Here is a 17802-nt window from a genome sequence, read left to right as displayed (position 1 = left end):
GAGGTAGGACGGAGTCTTACAGATGAGTTAGTAAGCTCCTTTTAACATCAGACATTGCTGTGTCAGGCTGAAGGTGCCCAAGAGTGGAAGAGCCACAGCGAGATTCGCAGGCCATTGCTCTTTCCACTGCGCCGTGTTGTTGCCAATAATGTGGAAATCCGAGCTCATCTTTAGCTCAGCTCAGTTCAGTCCTGAAGACTGAGTGTGGCAAAAGGAAAAAAGCCTCTAGAATGGATTAGCTGTGGTCTATCTACTTGTGAAATTTTTACAGGAGTTCTCTATAATGTATAACATCCATTTGGATTCGCATCGACTTAAGAAATTATGAAATATGATATTGAACATTTTCATGGAAGTAGAATATAAATGGACTTTTTAATTCATTAACTAAAAATCATACACACACATTAAAATATCAATACTCAAAAATGTGTAAAATGACAAGCAAAACTCACCCGCCCACAGACTCGCCTTACTTCTTCTCCCATTGTGCGTGTCCTTCCAGAAAAGAACACCAGCACACAGGATGGCATGTGTCCATGGTGCTCTTTGTGTGAGCTTTGAAGATGTCCAGAAGGGAACGTTTGCACGTACCGCACTCTGCTTTTGTCCTCTGGTTTTCTCTGTGCCTCTCTACCTCACTCTCCTGATGAGACGCAGAGTGCCTTCCATTCGTCCCATTACCTGGAGCCCCATCATTTATCAGCTACTCCTCTGCTGGCCAAATTAGATGGATGCAGTGGTTTTGCCTGTGTCTTTTTTTAGTCACAAAGGGCTCTTCAAATTTTATTATTTTTACTGATGTCGGAATAGCTAATATATGCACTATTTGTTTCAGAATAGTTCATGTATGCACTTAGTTCAAAAACTTCTCTCTCACACCTTTGTCTTTTGACACCAGATTTCTATTTTATAGGCATCAGTAATTATATAATTTGTAGGTGTACCTTGCTTTGTTTTACTCGACAAAATGCCGTGAAGATCTTTCCATAGCGGCACTCACAGTCTTCAGTGAAATCTACTTCACATCCCTTAATTATCACCAGCTCTGGGAAGAACTGAAGCCCTTTAAAGAAGAAATTTGGATGAAAATTTTGAGGAGGATTTTATTTTCAAAATAGGGGCAATGTACATTTGTTTGTGCAAATGTACAAATGTACATTAAAACAGGCAATGTTTATTAATAAAAACCTATTCTGAAGCCAACCTACCAGCTATATCACCCACTCAGGGGCCCAACAGTTCACAACAGAGAAACTTTTTCTGTGTGTATCCTCAGTGTACTCTCCAGCAATTTCAACATATTGACAATTGCTCTGTCTTCAGTGAAAACAGAATTGCTGCTTCTCGCGCCAAAAATCGTGATCAAAATCTGCCATGTCAGTTTTCACATGTTTCTTCCTATTTCAAAATAACCCCAACTTTGATAGAACATTTCACAACATTTGTAAAAAGAAACATTTAAATGCAGAAGAAAAGGCAAAGAAGACGATGCATGGGTTCTTTCTAGGACAGGGCACACAGAAGAGGGAAGGGGTTACTGCCAGGCGCAGGACAGGACAAGTCACGGTCCACGAAGGGTACACAAGCTGCTCTGTTCTCATCAATAACAGGACATTGATCGTGGACGGTCTCTGGAGACTGTATATTATTCAAATTGTGACAAGGGTTGTAGTTAAACACCATGTTTGGTTCCAAAAATGATTTATACCATTTTTTTCTCAGACTTTAGAAAATGCTTGAGTCAATTCTTATAAAGACAAACTTTGAAATATATCACTATTCTCTTTGAATTTCTCATTGCATAAGTACCTACTTTTCAGAAATAATTTTTTGCTAGAATATTCTCACATATGCACCAGACATTTCATTTCTAAATGTTCATTAAGTTACCCAAGTGTAGTTGAAGAGATCTCAGATTTTCCAACTGGGATTATTAATGATCTTGAACCTAACCTATCTTTCACAGCTGTATAAATCAAGTCAGATGAGTTGAGGATCTACTATGTACTATAAGTTTTGATGGAGTACTAAGTAGTTTTATACTGAGATATCTGCTTCAGTGAGCATAAAGGATTAATAATGTCTGTTAAATATGCAGTGAGTACGATAGACATGCATGCTGATTGGAACCACTTATGGTTAAAATATGGTCTAAATTGCAATGATTGATTTTTTATGCATGATATTCAGATTTCACTAGGTAAGTAAGACTAACTGGTTTCAGTGAGGAAAAACAAAATACCTCTGACAATGACAGGCACTTACATTGTGAAAAGCTTACAAATTGTTTATATCCTGGTATAGTTAAGAACAAAGTGGTCCACTGCAGAAAATATAAAACCAATTTTCCCCTCATTTTTCTTCTATCCCATCTTGCTTACCTCTCTCCTCTAAGCCGATTACAAAGAGAAAGAATGAGACACCAAAATAATTAGCAGTTATGCAAATGTTTTCTGTCTTTTTGTATTGTACTTTCAACCTTGTTGAAGAATCAGAAACCACCATCCTGGTTCCGGCAGTATGGTGCCGAGGCTTCGTCCCAAGCGTGTGTAATCTAACGATTCTTAGAGGGCTCAGAACATGGAGGCTTAAAATTAAAAATGAAGTGTTCCCTATTTTAAGTGTCAGAAAAATACATGTTAGACACATAGGAAAAATGAAACTCTGAGAAGCTAAATTGCGTGTTTTTCTTTAGGCAGTGAAAGCAGTAACTCCAGTTCAGCGCTACAGTAGTCCCCCCTCGTCAGGGAGGGAACAGAATACGTTCCAAGGCCCTCAGTGGACACCGAGGCAGCCGATGCAACAAGCCAGGGTGCTGCTGAGTGACTAATGGGCTGAAGCAAGTCAGTGCGGACACGCTGCCCAGACGGATGACTCACACTCTGGGCAGGACAGCATGGGATGTGATCGTGCTGCTCTGAAGAATGAGTAAACTTACTAACTTTTTTATTTCTGGAACTTCCATTTAGTGTTCCCAGAGCCTGTGTACCACTGCCGATCACGGGCAACTGAAACCAGGGCAGGTGGAACTATGGATAAAGCGGAGACTAACACAGTGTAGTCAGACCTGGGTGGGAGCTAGTAGATCTACAGTTATGTCTGAATCACAAATAAAGTGTGTTTTCACTGATAAGTGCCGTTTTATTCTCATTTGAATTATTTCAGACGCGTGGCCTCTAAGGGTGGCTACTGAGATCCTTCCAGCGCACGCTGGGCCCAGGTCCACCCTCCCACAGCTGACCCAGGTGGACTTCAGATAGATGCTAAACATCTGATGCCCTGCTATCACCCAATTCAATCTCAGATCCCACTCCCCTTCCACTCTCCTAAACCTGTCCAGTGTATACTTTGGAAACTGCAGCTCTCTCACAAGCAAACTCTTTTATGTCCTTAAACCCTTCTCCAAATATGCTCAGCTGCCCCCTGCTCCGTATTGCAGTTTTCAAATACTGAGGTCAGAAGCGTCACATGGAATCCCGGAGAAAGCTGCAGCAGCCTCATCTTCATCCACCCCTTTGCCTCCAGACATCTCGGAGGTCCACAATCACCTAATCAGGGGTCTGGCGTTACTGAATCAGGCAGCTATCACGGACTCCATGTCCAGCCAGCAGTTTGTAGATGGCAGTGAAGAGGGAGGTGCTGGAGAACATGGTCCTGGCAGCAGGAAAGCCCCGGCTGAAGCATTGTGCAAGCATCTACAAGTGGATCACCTTGCACAGGGGTCAGCTTCCCGGTCATGACCTGTAGCCCAGAGGTCGCACTGGACCCTCAGTTGGATACCTTTGTGCCCCAGAGTAAACTACGGATGGAGGGAATCCCAGCCATGAAGATGGGTGAGATAGTGCAGTTCACCTTTAAGAAGTGTTCCTAGGGGCTGGAACCTCATAGTGTCACCAGATCTGGTGGGTGTTCTGTATTGAGAGTGAGAGGCAGATAAAATAGAGGAATATGCAGAAGTGCAGACCAAAGGGAGGCAGGTACTGCAACTGCGGAGGTCTAGACCATCTGGCCACGGAATACAACCCCAGAAGTGCCTTTCTGCCAGACCATCAGCCACATGGTGGCCTCATGTCCACTGAAGGCTCCAAAGGCTCCAGGTCACAGAAAAGTAAGCCTACTTTCGAGGGGGAAGAATTCCATAGTTCTGCCTGCTGCCAGGGGCCCAAATTGCGCCATAGTCTGTGGGAGCTATCGTTTTGCCACCAGAAAGTTTCAAGCACCAAACAGCAGAGTGGAGAAAGTGGGGTCGGTGGGTAAGGGCAGCTGGTGTGGCCATGTGTCTCAGGCCAGGCTCACGCTAGCACACCCTGCCCTTTCTGGGCAGTGTGCAGTGGAGCAGAGGAGCTCCAACCAGGCTCTGTGCAAACACACAGGAGGGCGAGGGGGAAATACCTCAGAACTGGCGTGTGGTATCAGCGCCTCCATCACTAGAAACTCCAGATTTGGGAACGAGATAGTAAGTTGTTTTCCTTTAAAGTAAGAATGTAACAATACAATATTTCCCAAGCCAGAGTTAAAAAAATACCCACAAGCCACTACATTCTGTAAGAGAGAATTTCTTAAGAGTAAAGCAGGGTTTTTGCACATTATGTCTCCTCATAGCCCACTCTTCAGATGGGGTGCTGAAAACTGTCCCCCAAAATGGGTTGGGATGCTGGGCAAGGGGGGTGGTTGACAGAACAACTCCAGACCTGCAGCTCCTAAGCTCACTCCCACCCAAATGCATTCTGAGCCAGTGTGATTTTTATCTGCCTCCTTGGATAACTGCACCTCAGTTTCCACTTTCTTGGGATGTCAACCACCCTAGCTGTGTACAAATGGCCTGTCTTGTACATTTTCACTTTTTTCTTAATATAAATATTCTGGTTTTGTAACATTTTATATTTCAATCTAAGGTCCTCATTTCTGCTCTGTGTTCATACATGAGCAGTCTTTGGGATACGTGAGAAGCAGCTCCAGGTCTTTCCAGCAGGAAAATGTTTTGTCCTTGTTTTCTTACTACAGAGGACAACTGTTCAAAGTGCATTAACTACTGAACTATCTCATTTTCACCAAGGAGAGCTGGGTTTTCTGCTGTAGCATCCTCTTGAAACCCCTTCGCCTTCAGTGTTTTGGGGGAGACTAGATTTTAGCTGTGTTGCTGCAAGCTTGATCTCTTTCTATGGGAACTTTGCAAATTGGTCTAAGCAGGAAAAGATGGTGTGGAAAGGTTGGGAGAGGCTGGGCTGCACGAAAGGCATGGAGAGGAAGCCAAGACGAGGTGAGGGTTGCCTAACAAGTGATGAAGGTTTCCTATTCCAAACCTCCAATTGCAGTGGGGAACTGTAACCCACCCCACCATCCCTTTGGTATTGTTTCTGCAAATGCTGACTCTGACTAATACATAGCTTGGTAGATAAACAGCATGTTTATATAAGAATTCTAGGAACTAACTTCAAAAGATACAGACTCTGACCTTCAGCCATACCAGTTCTGGGAGATTTGCTAACCTTCAGTAGTAGAGCAGGTTGATGTAAAGCCAGGATGATGTGCACCGAAGCATTTCTGGAGCCATTTTGAGGTTCTTATCAGAATGGACTGTGCTGGTCTGCACATAGAGAACTTTTCAGCCCCCTCCCTTAGATCTCTTTGTTCTGCTTTCCCTCTCCCTCCTTATAAGAATCTCTGCTTGCACTGAGATGTGAAGATGGGCTTTGGAATGAGAGTTCCCCATCTACTCGGATGGCCAGCACTTGAATAAACGTCTTTCCTTCTCACCAGCACCTGTCCCACGAGTTTGGTGGCACGGCAGCAGGCAGCCGAACCTGAGTTTGGTTACACCAGGGCACAACACTCACTCTACACATCAGATTCATCCTTCACCCTGTTGTGTATCATAGACCTGGCTACCATGTACAACAGAGTGTATGTGTATGGTTTTATTTAAAAGATGTGATTTGGTAAGAGTAGGTTTTAAGGATGATAGTTCTTGTGCCCTTCTTCTTTTGATGGCCCATAGATGGATATATGAAGAAAGGGCTAAAATTCTTAACCTTTACAAACTCTGGGCTTTCCCCACTTGACTTCCAGAAACACCAACAAATAATGGCTTCTTTGCGGAGTCTGGACGCAGTGTCCTTTTCTGCTGCAGCAGGAATACATGTCCTGATGGTGAAGGAGAACGGGGTTTTCTCTCTCCAGGAACTCATCTCCCAGTCCTCTCACTTTTGTCCTCTCTGTTGCAGTCATGCTGGCTTTTTGTTATTCCTTAAATATGCTAGGAATCTTTTCTGTTTATGGTTGTGTTTTCTGCCTGAAATATTCTTCTTCCACATATCCACATGCTTCTCTTCCACGCTTCTTTATGTCTTTACTCAAGAGTGAAATCTTCCTTCATTGTTTCGTATCTCCCCACTCTTTTCATTTACTTCTTTTCACATGTAATTAACATACTATACTTCTACTTTTTATCTTGCTTCTCATCTGTTCTCCCAACTAGAATGTAAACTTCTTTAGGTCAGAGATCTTTCTGTGTTTCATTCATTACTTTATCTCCAGAGTCTAGAATAGTGGTCTGAAATATCACTGGTATTAAATTAAATATTTTTAATGAATAAACAAATCCTTTATTGTTAAATTATTCCTCTTGATTTAATTATGAATAATATTAGTAAAGAGAATACATGTTCTGAAATCTTTATTTCCCTTCAAATACTAATAAGCAAATTTAATATTGAATTATTTAATATTCAATTAAACAATTTGAAAAATAGGATGAATAAACACCAAGTCAAGAAAACTAATTAAAATACTCAGTATTGCTCCAATGTGAGGTAATTTTGATTAGAACCAAGAGAGCTGGCAAAGAGATTAGAACAGATGGGGAAACTTGGTTGCACTGTGGGAGATGATGAAAGAAGGCAGAGTCAGGAATGAGACAACGCTTTGAGTTTTAGTTACAAAGAAAATGGCCAGATTAAGAGATTCTTAAGTGGCAAAGAAGTTGAATTCCAAGCAGATATTTAAAGTTGTGGAGCTGAAACTAAAACACACACACACACACACACATGGTAGAAATGAGAAGTCGAGGATTGTTTACTTAGGGATATGAGCTGAAATCACAGAAAACATGGTCTCTAGAAACCAGAGCAAAGAGAAATACATAAGACCATTCATGGGCTTTCTGGTATATTTACATATTTCTCAGGAAAGAAGAGGAGAATGGGACATAGAAGGAGCATCCAAGAGGCAGACAGAAACAACAAAAGTGCAATATCAAAGAAGACAAAAGAGTGCTTTAAGAAGGGGTGTTGGCCCACAGTGACAAGCGGCCTAGGGAGATCAGAAAAAATAAGCTATAAGAAAGAGGGCTGGTTGGGTCTTCAGCTTAATGCTCAGAAGTCAATGTTAAAGTATTAAGATATATAAAAGGAAATGGATTCTTTTGATAGATAGATGATATGCTATAATCAGGTGTCAGTTTTCTATTGCATTACTAATACACATAAATTTATGACACACTACTTCATGAACACTACAGGGAGAGGAATATTTTATGTTAATGTACTAATAATTTGGCTGTTAATATATCACCCATTTTAGGGGAGATAATGCAACTTTATTCCTTTAGAACAGAGCTAAGTAAAACCCATTGAATTATTTCAGACTTTACATCAATTTCATTAGCAGAAATTAACCCCAATTCCAAGTCAAATGTGAGCAAAAAGAAACAAAACTGCGAAGTGCCCTTCCTTATTCCCTCCTCTCTGGCTGGGGTGTCCAACTCATTTTCACCGGGGCCACATCGGGCTCCTGGTTGCCTTCAAAGGGCAGAATGTAATTTCAGGACTGTGTAAATGTAACTACTCCTTAACTAGGGGCAGGGAGCTCGGTGCTGCTGCCAGGTAGAAACAAGGTGTCGGGTGATAAAACAAGGTGGAGAGTGGGATTTGGTCCGCGGGCCTTGTGTTCGCCACCTCTGCTCTAGGGAATAGCTCCTGCTATCCAATGAGGCTTTATCGCTCCACGAAAACACTAACCTCTCAAACACTCTGAAAAGGCAAGAGCTCCAAAACAGAGATTTTAGTAGTTCTCTCATTCCCTACTCATTTGTAAAAAGAAAAGGAGTCTGGACTCTCCTTTCCAATCATCTGGCTACCTAGCTACCACCAAGATTTAGGCAAAGGGTCAGCACAACATTTTTTAAAAACTAGAGACAATAAAAATTTTAAACTTGCTCACTATACAATCTTGGTTACAACCACTCAACTTTGCTATTGCAACTTGAAATCCACCATAAACATGGTAAAAATAAATGGGCATAGCTGTGATTCAGTAACGCTTTATTATAAAAACAGGCAGCTGGCTGGATGTAGCCCATGGGCTGTATGTTGTTTGCTGACATTTGATTCGACTAAACCTTGTAATGTTGTCTATACCAATATAGAATCACAATTTTTATAAACATAGAAGAAAATATATTCCTTCATTTCTTTAAGAGTCTCTGGTTGTTGCATATTTTATTCTAAGTATAAACATATACCAAAGGACAAAATAAGAGTTCAAATAAACAGGCAGATAAAAAATATGCTGTGGCCATCAGATGAAACAGTTTTATTCCTTCATTAATTTATTTCATATTTGTAGGTAGCCTATGGTGCATAAGTCACTGTGTTAGATATTATAAGGGATGCAAACACGGATAAGATTTTGACTCTTTCATTAGTAAGTTAGGAGCCCAACAGGGAAAATACACTCACAAACATGTATAATACAAAGTAAACAAGGAAATGTGTCACAGAAAAATAAAGATACATTTTCTTCACATGAGGAAGAAATTGCTTTTGGCTGGCTTACGGAAATATTGAGTTTGGAGAGAGAGTTCAGAGTCCCTTTTGTAAAGGAAATGATTTACGCACCAGGTCTTGTGGATCTGAGCAAGTAGAAATTAGAAAGGCATCACCAAGAGGAGAGGCCTAAAAACAAAGAGAACAACATAAACAGAAGTCCAATAGTTTTTATAAAGCATAAACAGTGTGGAAGAAAAGTGAATAATTACTTTTTATAGGATGAGAAGACAGGCCGAACATAGATAAAGCCAGGGAGTTCCCCAGGTGCATGGTAGTGGGTGTCCAACCCGCTGGTGAGTTGGCCTTGACTCCCGACCACTCTGTGAATGGGCAACGTCCGCCATGTCCCTGCGCAGCTCTGCAGACTCCTGCCTATGGCTTCTTTTACGGAGCCAGTTCATTTCATATTTGGTCTTCCTCTTCTCCTGCTGCCTTCTATTTTTCCCAGCATGATTGTCTTTTCCCAAAAAACCCGCCAACCCTGCCTTTTCACCATGTCCCTGAAGTAAGACACAAGACATTAGGAGGAATTAAAAGGGGTCAGAGCAATCCAGAGAGAGCAGACTGAAGCTCACACAGTTGTTTGGGGTCCAGTTAAAAAATAATAATAATAACTCTATGAAATAAAATTAATGAATATTGATAACAATAGAAGAAGTCACAACAAATTAGAAACTCTTAAAAGCAGACAAATAGTACAAACATCATACAATGCAGAGGCTGTGGCAACACTTGGATTCCATGGTCATCGCACTCACGGCTCCCTGTTGACTGGCTATGCTCTCCAATCACATCTCCATACAACAAGGAAGAAAACTCAGCCTTTCCTCTAGCATAACTGATCCAAATTTGTTTACTGCCTATAGTATGTAAAAGTGTCTTTCAGTTTCACAAAATATTATTGATAATGAGTCAAGTTTTAAAACTGCTATCAAATTTAGAGCCCTTTAAATTAGGAAATATCAGAGCATACCAAAGTTTTCTGTGCAGTGACTAATTATAAATATTCTTTGGACTGATGATAAATCAGTCACGAATCACTGGCATCCTTGTATACTGGCATATTATTAGCTTCATATTTTCTTTGTAGGAGGAAGCATTGTGTGTTAAGAATTTAAACATTTTATCAATGTGTTCATCTAAATCACGTCTCATCATTAATCTGATTATCTAACAGTTTAAGAACCTATTCATTGTTTTCTTTTGAAACATATTTCTTTCTCTTAATGAACCTTAGAGGACAGCAACAGTAGATGGTGAAGAAGCCTTCAGTAAGGCAATATCTGTGGGTCACTGAAATAACACTTTGAATGATGTTAATTATGAATTACGTATTTCTACAGTTTGGTAATCTTATTACCTATTTCAATGATCAATTGTACTCCTGGCACTTAAAGTGTTTTAAATATTTAAAAAATATAAATAAAAAATGTACTATCTCATAAGGTCATAAAATCATTAATGTTTTTTCCTCATGAATAACAGAGTTTATCATGATATATTTTTAGTGCCATCTAGTGTTTAAAAGACTTCATACACAAACAAATAATTTAGTTTTAGTATTTTTGTCAACATCTATTCTTTGGTTCCACATCTCAGTGATTCCTTCTAAGACTTTATATTAAATAGTAGTAATAAAATGGATAATGATAAAGCCAAATTAGCTTACATAAATTAAATTAAATTAATTCTAATGCAATAAAATGAATTACATTATCTCTTCATTATTCTTCTAGGAGATGCCTGGCAGGACCTCAGCCACTGTAAAACAAAGAGACTAGTTCTCATTAAAATGCAAAGTCAGAACATTTTCACAGACTTTTAGGTCTAGAAGGATATGATTCAAATCATGTTAAATTTAAGTTGTATATAATTATTTAAAATACATTTTTATTTTATTACTAACTGTATAGCTATATTAAAAACAAAAAAATTATTTGGTAAGTTAATAGATTTTTGTCACAATCACCAAAAATAAATGTTTAAGTTCTGTTGGGAGCTGCTCTGCCTGGTTTCAGGAGTTGTAACTGCCCCCCTGGATAAGGCTGAGTGAGCAGCCTCTGGAATGCGAGCCACTGAGGAGACAAAGCTTGTCTCCCTGGCAGGAGCACTGCTTCTACTTCATCCATCTCTGGCCCCCGGCACTTTGTCAGTTAGTCAATGATGGGTACAACCCCTCGGGGGGGGGGGGGGCAACCTAAGCCAGACACAATCACTTGAGAGGCCCTCAAGGAAGGACTCAGGGGGCTGCAGCAAAGAGTGGGTGATGGACCCTTGCCTTGCCCCCTCCCCCCCCCAGGTATTCTGATGTAGCCTGAGTCCTCATTTCCATCTGGGAGCAGCGTTCCTGGCTCTAATCCACTTAAGCCTATAAAGCTAGGATGGGGAAGGTGGTGCAGCCCTTTGCCAGCTAGAGTGGGTTCCAGGGTGATCAGCATAAGAAAGAATTCACAAAGTCCTGTGAAGTCTGCTTTGCTAAGAGTGCTTTCATTCATATGATAAGGGTCCTAGAGGAAATAAGTATGTCTCCCAAAGTTTTTGCAACCCCCTTACCTGACAGACACTGACTCAGACTAAGCCCTCAGATCTCTTTGAAATGTTATATATTGTTTGATCCTCGCCGCTTGACATTGATGAGCTTTACCTGTATTCCTGGTTGTCTGAACCTAATAAAAGCTGTTGAAGAAGAGAGTCTTGGTCTTTCTCCTTTGAGAGACTGACCACCTCTCCTCCCCAAGCAGATCATGTCTTGGCAATTTTATTTTCAGCCGTGGCAGATGGGGGACTTACGGGCAAAGTTGCCCCCACAAAGCTCTTCAGTGTTATAAAAATAACAAAGCTTTCCTGGTTTTTATATTTTTATCCTATAGCAAATAATACTAGATTAACAAAACAAAAGTGTACTTAAATTATATTATTGCTATGTATAAAATACAAAACTAAAAGTAAAAAAAGTTCTACAAAGTTAACATGAGAAATAACAAAGTTTAGGCAACAGACTCATTCTTTGTCCCCCTCTGACTATGAATTCATGAACTCTATAAAAGAGCTGAGGTTACATATTATTAAAGTCATATTGCTCTTATAGTCAGATGATGTAGACTGAGAAATAAGTCAAAACAAATTACAGGTTTTAACAAAGCAATGCATACTACAAATACCACAAAATCTTTAAAATGCCATAATATTTCTACCTGTTTTTAATCTTGGCTAATTTTTTAAAACTCTAAGTAGGAAAACTTCACTCCCTTTGTTCACAAAGACCTTTGTGAGGATGTGATTATGCCACACAGCAGGGACCCTCCCTGGACCCCAGTCCTTCGAAGTGGAAGTGGATGCTCACTCTTCAGTCCTTAGGAGGCTCAGCCCCACAACCACCCTCTCTCAGTTCGCCTGACTGCTCGGTCTGGTCCAGGCCTGCCCAGACCAGGAGCTACCACACCAGGCATTATAGGACGAAACTGTTATCATCTGCCAGGAAGGTGTGGAATGATAAGTAAGTTATCGGTCAGCGGTGTGGCCTTGTAAACCCTAGTCGACCTCAAGGAAAGGCAAGAGAAAGCCAAGTGAACAGTGGCTGGCTGGAAATTCCCCTGATTAAAACAGAGCCCTGGATAGCAGCCATAGCAGTAGGTGTGCGGGTGGTTTGTGAGGATCTGTGTGTATTGACAAGTGACACAGGCAGGCCTCTGTGACTGGGAGTCCGATACAGTACATTGTGCTGTGAATTTATCTCTGATCCATGAACATGTATTTTCTTTCTCTCCAATTTTCTATCCTTTCTAGATACTTATCCTTTCTAGATACTTTCTATCCTTTCTAGATACTTGGAGTGATTTCTCCCTTTAAGAGAGCTAGTGCAAATGAGAAAACCTTTTATGTATAGAAAAGCAACTTTTACCTCATTAGTTTCTGCTTAATACAGGCTCTTAAGAGCTCCCCCAAAATGTTCCTTGAATTACTCATTTTTAACCTTAAAATTTATTCTGATTGGAAATTCTTACTCAGAGTCAATTAGAACACTGGTCCTCAGTGAGCTGAATATAAGGACAAACAGAAAAGGAATTTTAAATTCGACTTGCTATTGTGTTTTGCTTTAAACATTCCATTAAAAATTGGTTCAAATGTGACATAATGGTATTATATAAGCAAAACTTTTATTATTGCAACATTTTCAAATCACATATTGTATATCTTTTTATTTTTTTAATTGATTTCTAGGACTGTTATATGTACATCTTTTATTTTTAAATATTGCTTTTATTTAGCCCATCTAGTCTATCTTCTTTTTCACATGGGATCATTTCAGTTGCTGGCAAATGAAAAGTTATTTTAAAAAATTATCTATAAACTCCCAACCACAGCTACATTCATTAATCCATTTCAACATTTCACAATGCTCTCTGTACCAAAATTTCTTTTAACAAATAACTCTGTTGTTCTTGAATATATATAATTAATACCCAAGATAATTTTCTAAGGCCCTGTGTTCAAAGAAAATCAATATTAGTTCATCATTCTCTTTCATGTGCATGAAAAACCCCCAGAAAGATGCCTCGTGAAGTTTGCCTCTAGGTAGGTAACAAATTGTCTCTTTTTTCTAGGTCTTCAGTGAAAACCCTCTAAAGCAAAGTAGTTTATCTACTTAAATATTTATTTTCTTGTTTATTCATTTAATATTGAAATTCCTTTTTGATTACGAAAAAAGTTTGAAACATTTTACCATTTTAAAAGATAGTTTTTAGAAGGAAGCACGAAGGAGGGCAAAGGCAAGTAAAATATCTAAGTACTAAGTAAACCAGTGGCACCATTGGAGGCGGAGCATCCGCCTCCCACTCTGTCCCCCTGCCAAGTCTTTACAGTCCTCACTCATCTCTCACGGAGGCTGGGCTGCTTTTTCTTTCCTGTTACAATGCTCCTCCACCTCACTCCACCCCACTCCTTCTCTCTTTTTTAATTTTATTTATTTTATTTTGCAATGACAGTTGATATTTAATATTACTTTATATTAGTTTTAGGTGTACATCATAGTGATTAGACATTTATACAATTTACCAAGTGATCCCCTGATAATTCTAGTACCTTTGGCACCATACATAGTTATTACAGTATTATGGACTATATTCCCTGTGTTGTATTTTACATCTCCAAGACTATTTTATAACTACCAATATTACTTCTTAATCCTTTCACCTTTTTCAACCACCCCCCATCACCTTCTTTTTCATGGCTAAGTCCATTTCTAGTCATTTTCAGGTCTGTAGTGGGTTGTCTTTTACAGAAATGGCCACAACAGTACTTCCCATCATGCGCTTTCCCAGAGCCTTGCCCTTCTCCCATAGAAGGTACATACCACATGCCCTTCCCTTACACGTGAGCGGACCTTTGATAACTGCTATAGCTTCTATCAGGCTCTTTCTCTCCCAGGACGCTTGGATCCGGAGCCCAGTCATTGTGCTACCAGGAAGTCCAGGCTTTCGGAAGAGGCCACCTGTAGCTGCTTTGGCAAAGAGTCCCAGACGAAGTCCCAGCCCACAGCCCCCGACTGACTAAGCGCTCAGCTGATTCCAGTTCCCAGCTTTAGAACTCCATCCCACCTTCCTCCACTCCCCTCCCCCGACACGCAACAATCTTCCGTTTGAAGCTCCAGACACCATAGATCAGAGACAAAAAATGTCTGCTATGTCGTGACCAAATTCATGACCCACAAAATTTATGAGCATCATAAATGGCTGTTTTATTGCCACCAAACTGAGCCACTCTGTTTTCCAACAGTAGATAACCGAAAGAGATCTCACTCAAAGTTCTCCTTCTAAAGGAAGCTTCCACTAGCTGGGTCAGAACTCACTCCATTACAGGAAAAATTCATGTTTATTTATGCCAGTCCAAGAAGGAAGCTGTTTTAATATTAGTCCAAGCCCAAATGAAATTCTAAGTTACATCTAGTGAGAAAAATATGAGGATTGTAGTCAATTTCAGAAGGATCAAATCAAGAGGCAGCAGCAAGTCTTTCTGGGTTGTAAAGGCCTCAAAACCTTAAGCTTAGAACAAGAATTATACGTCTCAGAAAGCACGAAAGACAAACACAGAAATGTTTTATTCCAAGCTCACTCACAGTAACCCACGGAACTCCAGTGAAGTGGAACTAAAAGCTACAAGGTTGTGTCCACAGTTTTCTCCACAAATTAGTTCTTTGTGTGGGCAGACTGTGCTGAGTTTATCCTCACATGTTCACAGTGTCTCACCGAGCTCCCTAATAAAGGACAACACAAAGATCTACAAGAAAACTGCTGTATATAGCATCAAAACATAAGACCACACTTCCAAATCTAGATTTTTAAATCCATTAACCTAATTAAAGGCCTTCCTCTAAATGCAGAACCAGTGACCTAGCACTCACCTTCCTCAAACCTGGCATTCTTCAACCTGCCTCATTAGAACACGGAAGTCTTCAGCAGGACTCACATTTCAAATCCAGAACACGCGCATGGACAACAGACCAGCAGATCACGTCTCTTTATGGCCATGCCCGAGGCAAGGCAAGATGGCTTCATGCAGTTAATGTCCTCTTATAAAATAAAACCAAAGACAAAGTGAAAGCTCTTTCTATTCATGCTCATTTCCCCATTTGATTATATGCTAGCAGATACAGCTGCTGTCTGTACTTCATTTACATCCCTTGATGCAAAGTGACATCTTCCAGAGGGGTCTACCAGTATTCCTGACAAGCCACCAGCCAGCTCTGCTCCAAGGCTGTTCGTCACAGAGTGCTTGGGCATCCCGACACCAAACCCATTAGGAAGGGGAGGATGCTTCCCTGTGGAGTCAGTTCCAGATACATCTGTCCTACTAAGATGGCATGAGAAATAACAGCCTGAGCAGCCTGGTTCACTGAACTGCCCTTTGGGGGGACTGCTGCTGACCCTTTGGCACTGAAGTTTTTGTAGAATATATAAACATGCCCACACTGAAGATGTCTGCCAACAGTAAAAGCAGACCATATTTCAAGGTTTACTGCAGGGCTACTTTCAAAGATAAAAATCTCTGTCACACTATATGGCACTTTCTGATCATGCTTATGTCTTTCACCTCCCTTTAAACAGGGCCTAAGTATCATTCAGCTCACAGGGGAGGAAACAGTGGGGTTCTATTATGGTTGATAAACTTTGGCACAAAACGCACCAAAGTTTCCAGTCTGCTCTGGTATAGTAGTCAGAAAAGCTCTCGGAAAAAATAAAGTCATTTTTTTTCCTCACTATAAAACACTGAAATAAAACCCAAATCATTTTTCAGACTTCCAGGTTTTCTGACAGCATTTCTTTCTGAGGTTGGGAAATGGCACGTCCTAGTGCTAAGTGTCCTTCTGAGTGTATCTGGCTCGTAAGGGACAAGTTTTAGGATCCATTGGTTCTAAACACCACTTAAAACAAGACATTATGGGCAAGTTCCCAAACCATTCCCATTAAATAAAGAAGGTCTCCAGGGTCAAAGGATACTTGGTTTGGGGAAATCCAAACCCAACAGTGAAATCCAAATCCAAACAGTGAAACCTGTTCTGAAGTTCTGTATCAGAAAAAAGTTAAGATCAAATTTGATGTACTTAGAGATTAAGACTCATATCATTAACCCCACTTGTCCTATTACTTTGACTCAACAGAAAACTACAAAACGAAGCCAACAACAACAAAAAGTCACTACACCAAGTGCTACCACAGGAATATTCCATTCTCTGTATGGTGCTCTAGGTACTGCGTATCATAGACGTGATTCCATAGGTAACTGGCTGACAATAACTACTCACAGGGAGAAGTGTGGGATGCTCCTGCACGGTTTATCTTTTGAGAGGACTACCATCCATACAGTCTCCCCCAGCCATGACCTGCCTGCAAGGGGCATAGCACGCTGGACAGGTTCCACTCACCTGGGTGACACTGACCTCATCCAGGCCAAGGAGACTGAAATGGCCCCCGCCTCAGTCTTGAATATTTTAGAGTTGGGCCCCTCTTCATGCCTGGAAAAGCAATCCATGGGGTTTTCCCGTTAAAACAGAACAAACAATACAAAACCCAGAATTACTGATGCGAAAAGTACTTTGTTTTTCAAGTGTCAGAAATGAAGAGCGGCACTTAGACCCCTTTACAGGAGCCTGCGCACCTGGTCCAGCCTCAGAGCACCTGCTGGCCTGAGGGCAGCGGCCGGCTGCTCTCCGGCAGCACAGAGGTCACAGTGGCAGCAGCCTCACAAAGCTCTCCCCAAGGACAACACTGCAGGCACAGGTCATGGAAACGGCTCCTCAGTAAGAAACCCATGACCCTTCAGGTACTATTTGCTGGTTTCAGTCTCAGAATTACAGTAATAGCTGTTAGCTTTCCAAGTACACAGACAACTGCTGTGTCTAATAACCCATCTGCTCCGTCACGTATGTGAGCCCTTTGAAGCTTCTACTTACTAGGCAATCCTTGATTAAATATACAGCAGATTGCTCTTAGAGAAGTCAAACTATGAAAAAATTTAAAAGAACCACTTTCAAAGAAAACTTTTTATTTGTTCTTTCATCAATCTAATTCTGTTTGGGCAATACGCTAACAAAGTCCAGTAGCATCTGTGTGGTAAGGAGAAAGATGCCTCCAAGAAAGCGTGTCAAACACCTTGCTTCCAGTAACATTCTGGCTTTAGTAGCCTGTCTTGAAGTCAAGAGAAGGTCAAGTTAATTGCAAAAGGAGAAAAAAATCAAATCCAAAGGCTCTGCCCATAATCTCCCTTAAGCTACTGAACATAAAGACATGAAGTTTTTCTCCCAGACAAATAATCAATATGGGACAAAAGCAGCTGTCACTAACCAGCTGAATGAGAAGGCAAATTACTAAGAACTAGTGTTTCTAAATGTGATGCATTTTTGTTCCAAAGCCTAACCTTCAGACAATGAGGCATGAAGAAGAGGGTATCCTAAAAATAAAGTATAGAATAGTAA

General features: G+C 40.7%; 1 long non-coding RNA gene across 1 annotated transcript; it reads right to left on the bottom strand.

Annotated features, from left to right (window-relative positions):
• Positions 1-8282: 8282 nt before the first annotated feature.
• Positions 8283-15985, bottom strand: LOC118986732 (uncharacterized). The gene is made up of 3 exons (XR_005066439.1): positions 15232-15985; positions 10544-10592; positions 8283-9331 (listed from the first exon to the last, which is right to left on the bottom strand). It is a non-coding gene; the product is annotated as an uncharacterized LOC118986732 (long non-coding RNA).
• Positions 15986-17802: the final 1817 nt, after the last annotated feature.

Source organism: Sturnira hondurensis, unplaced genomic scaffold (assembly GCF_014824575.4).
Source record: "Sturnira hondurensis isolate 20B ecotype Veracruz unplaced genomic scaffold, ASM1482457v3 Scaffold0004474, whole genome shotgun sequence".
Classification (NCBI taxonomy): domain Eukaryota; kingdom Metazoa; phylum Chordata; class Mammalia; order Chiroptera; family Phyllostomidae; genus Sturnira; species Sturnira hondurensis.
This window is presented reverse-complemented; position numbering and strand designations above follow the sequence as displayed.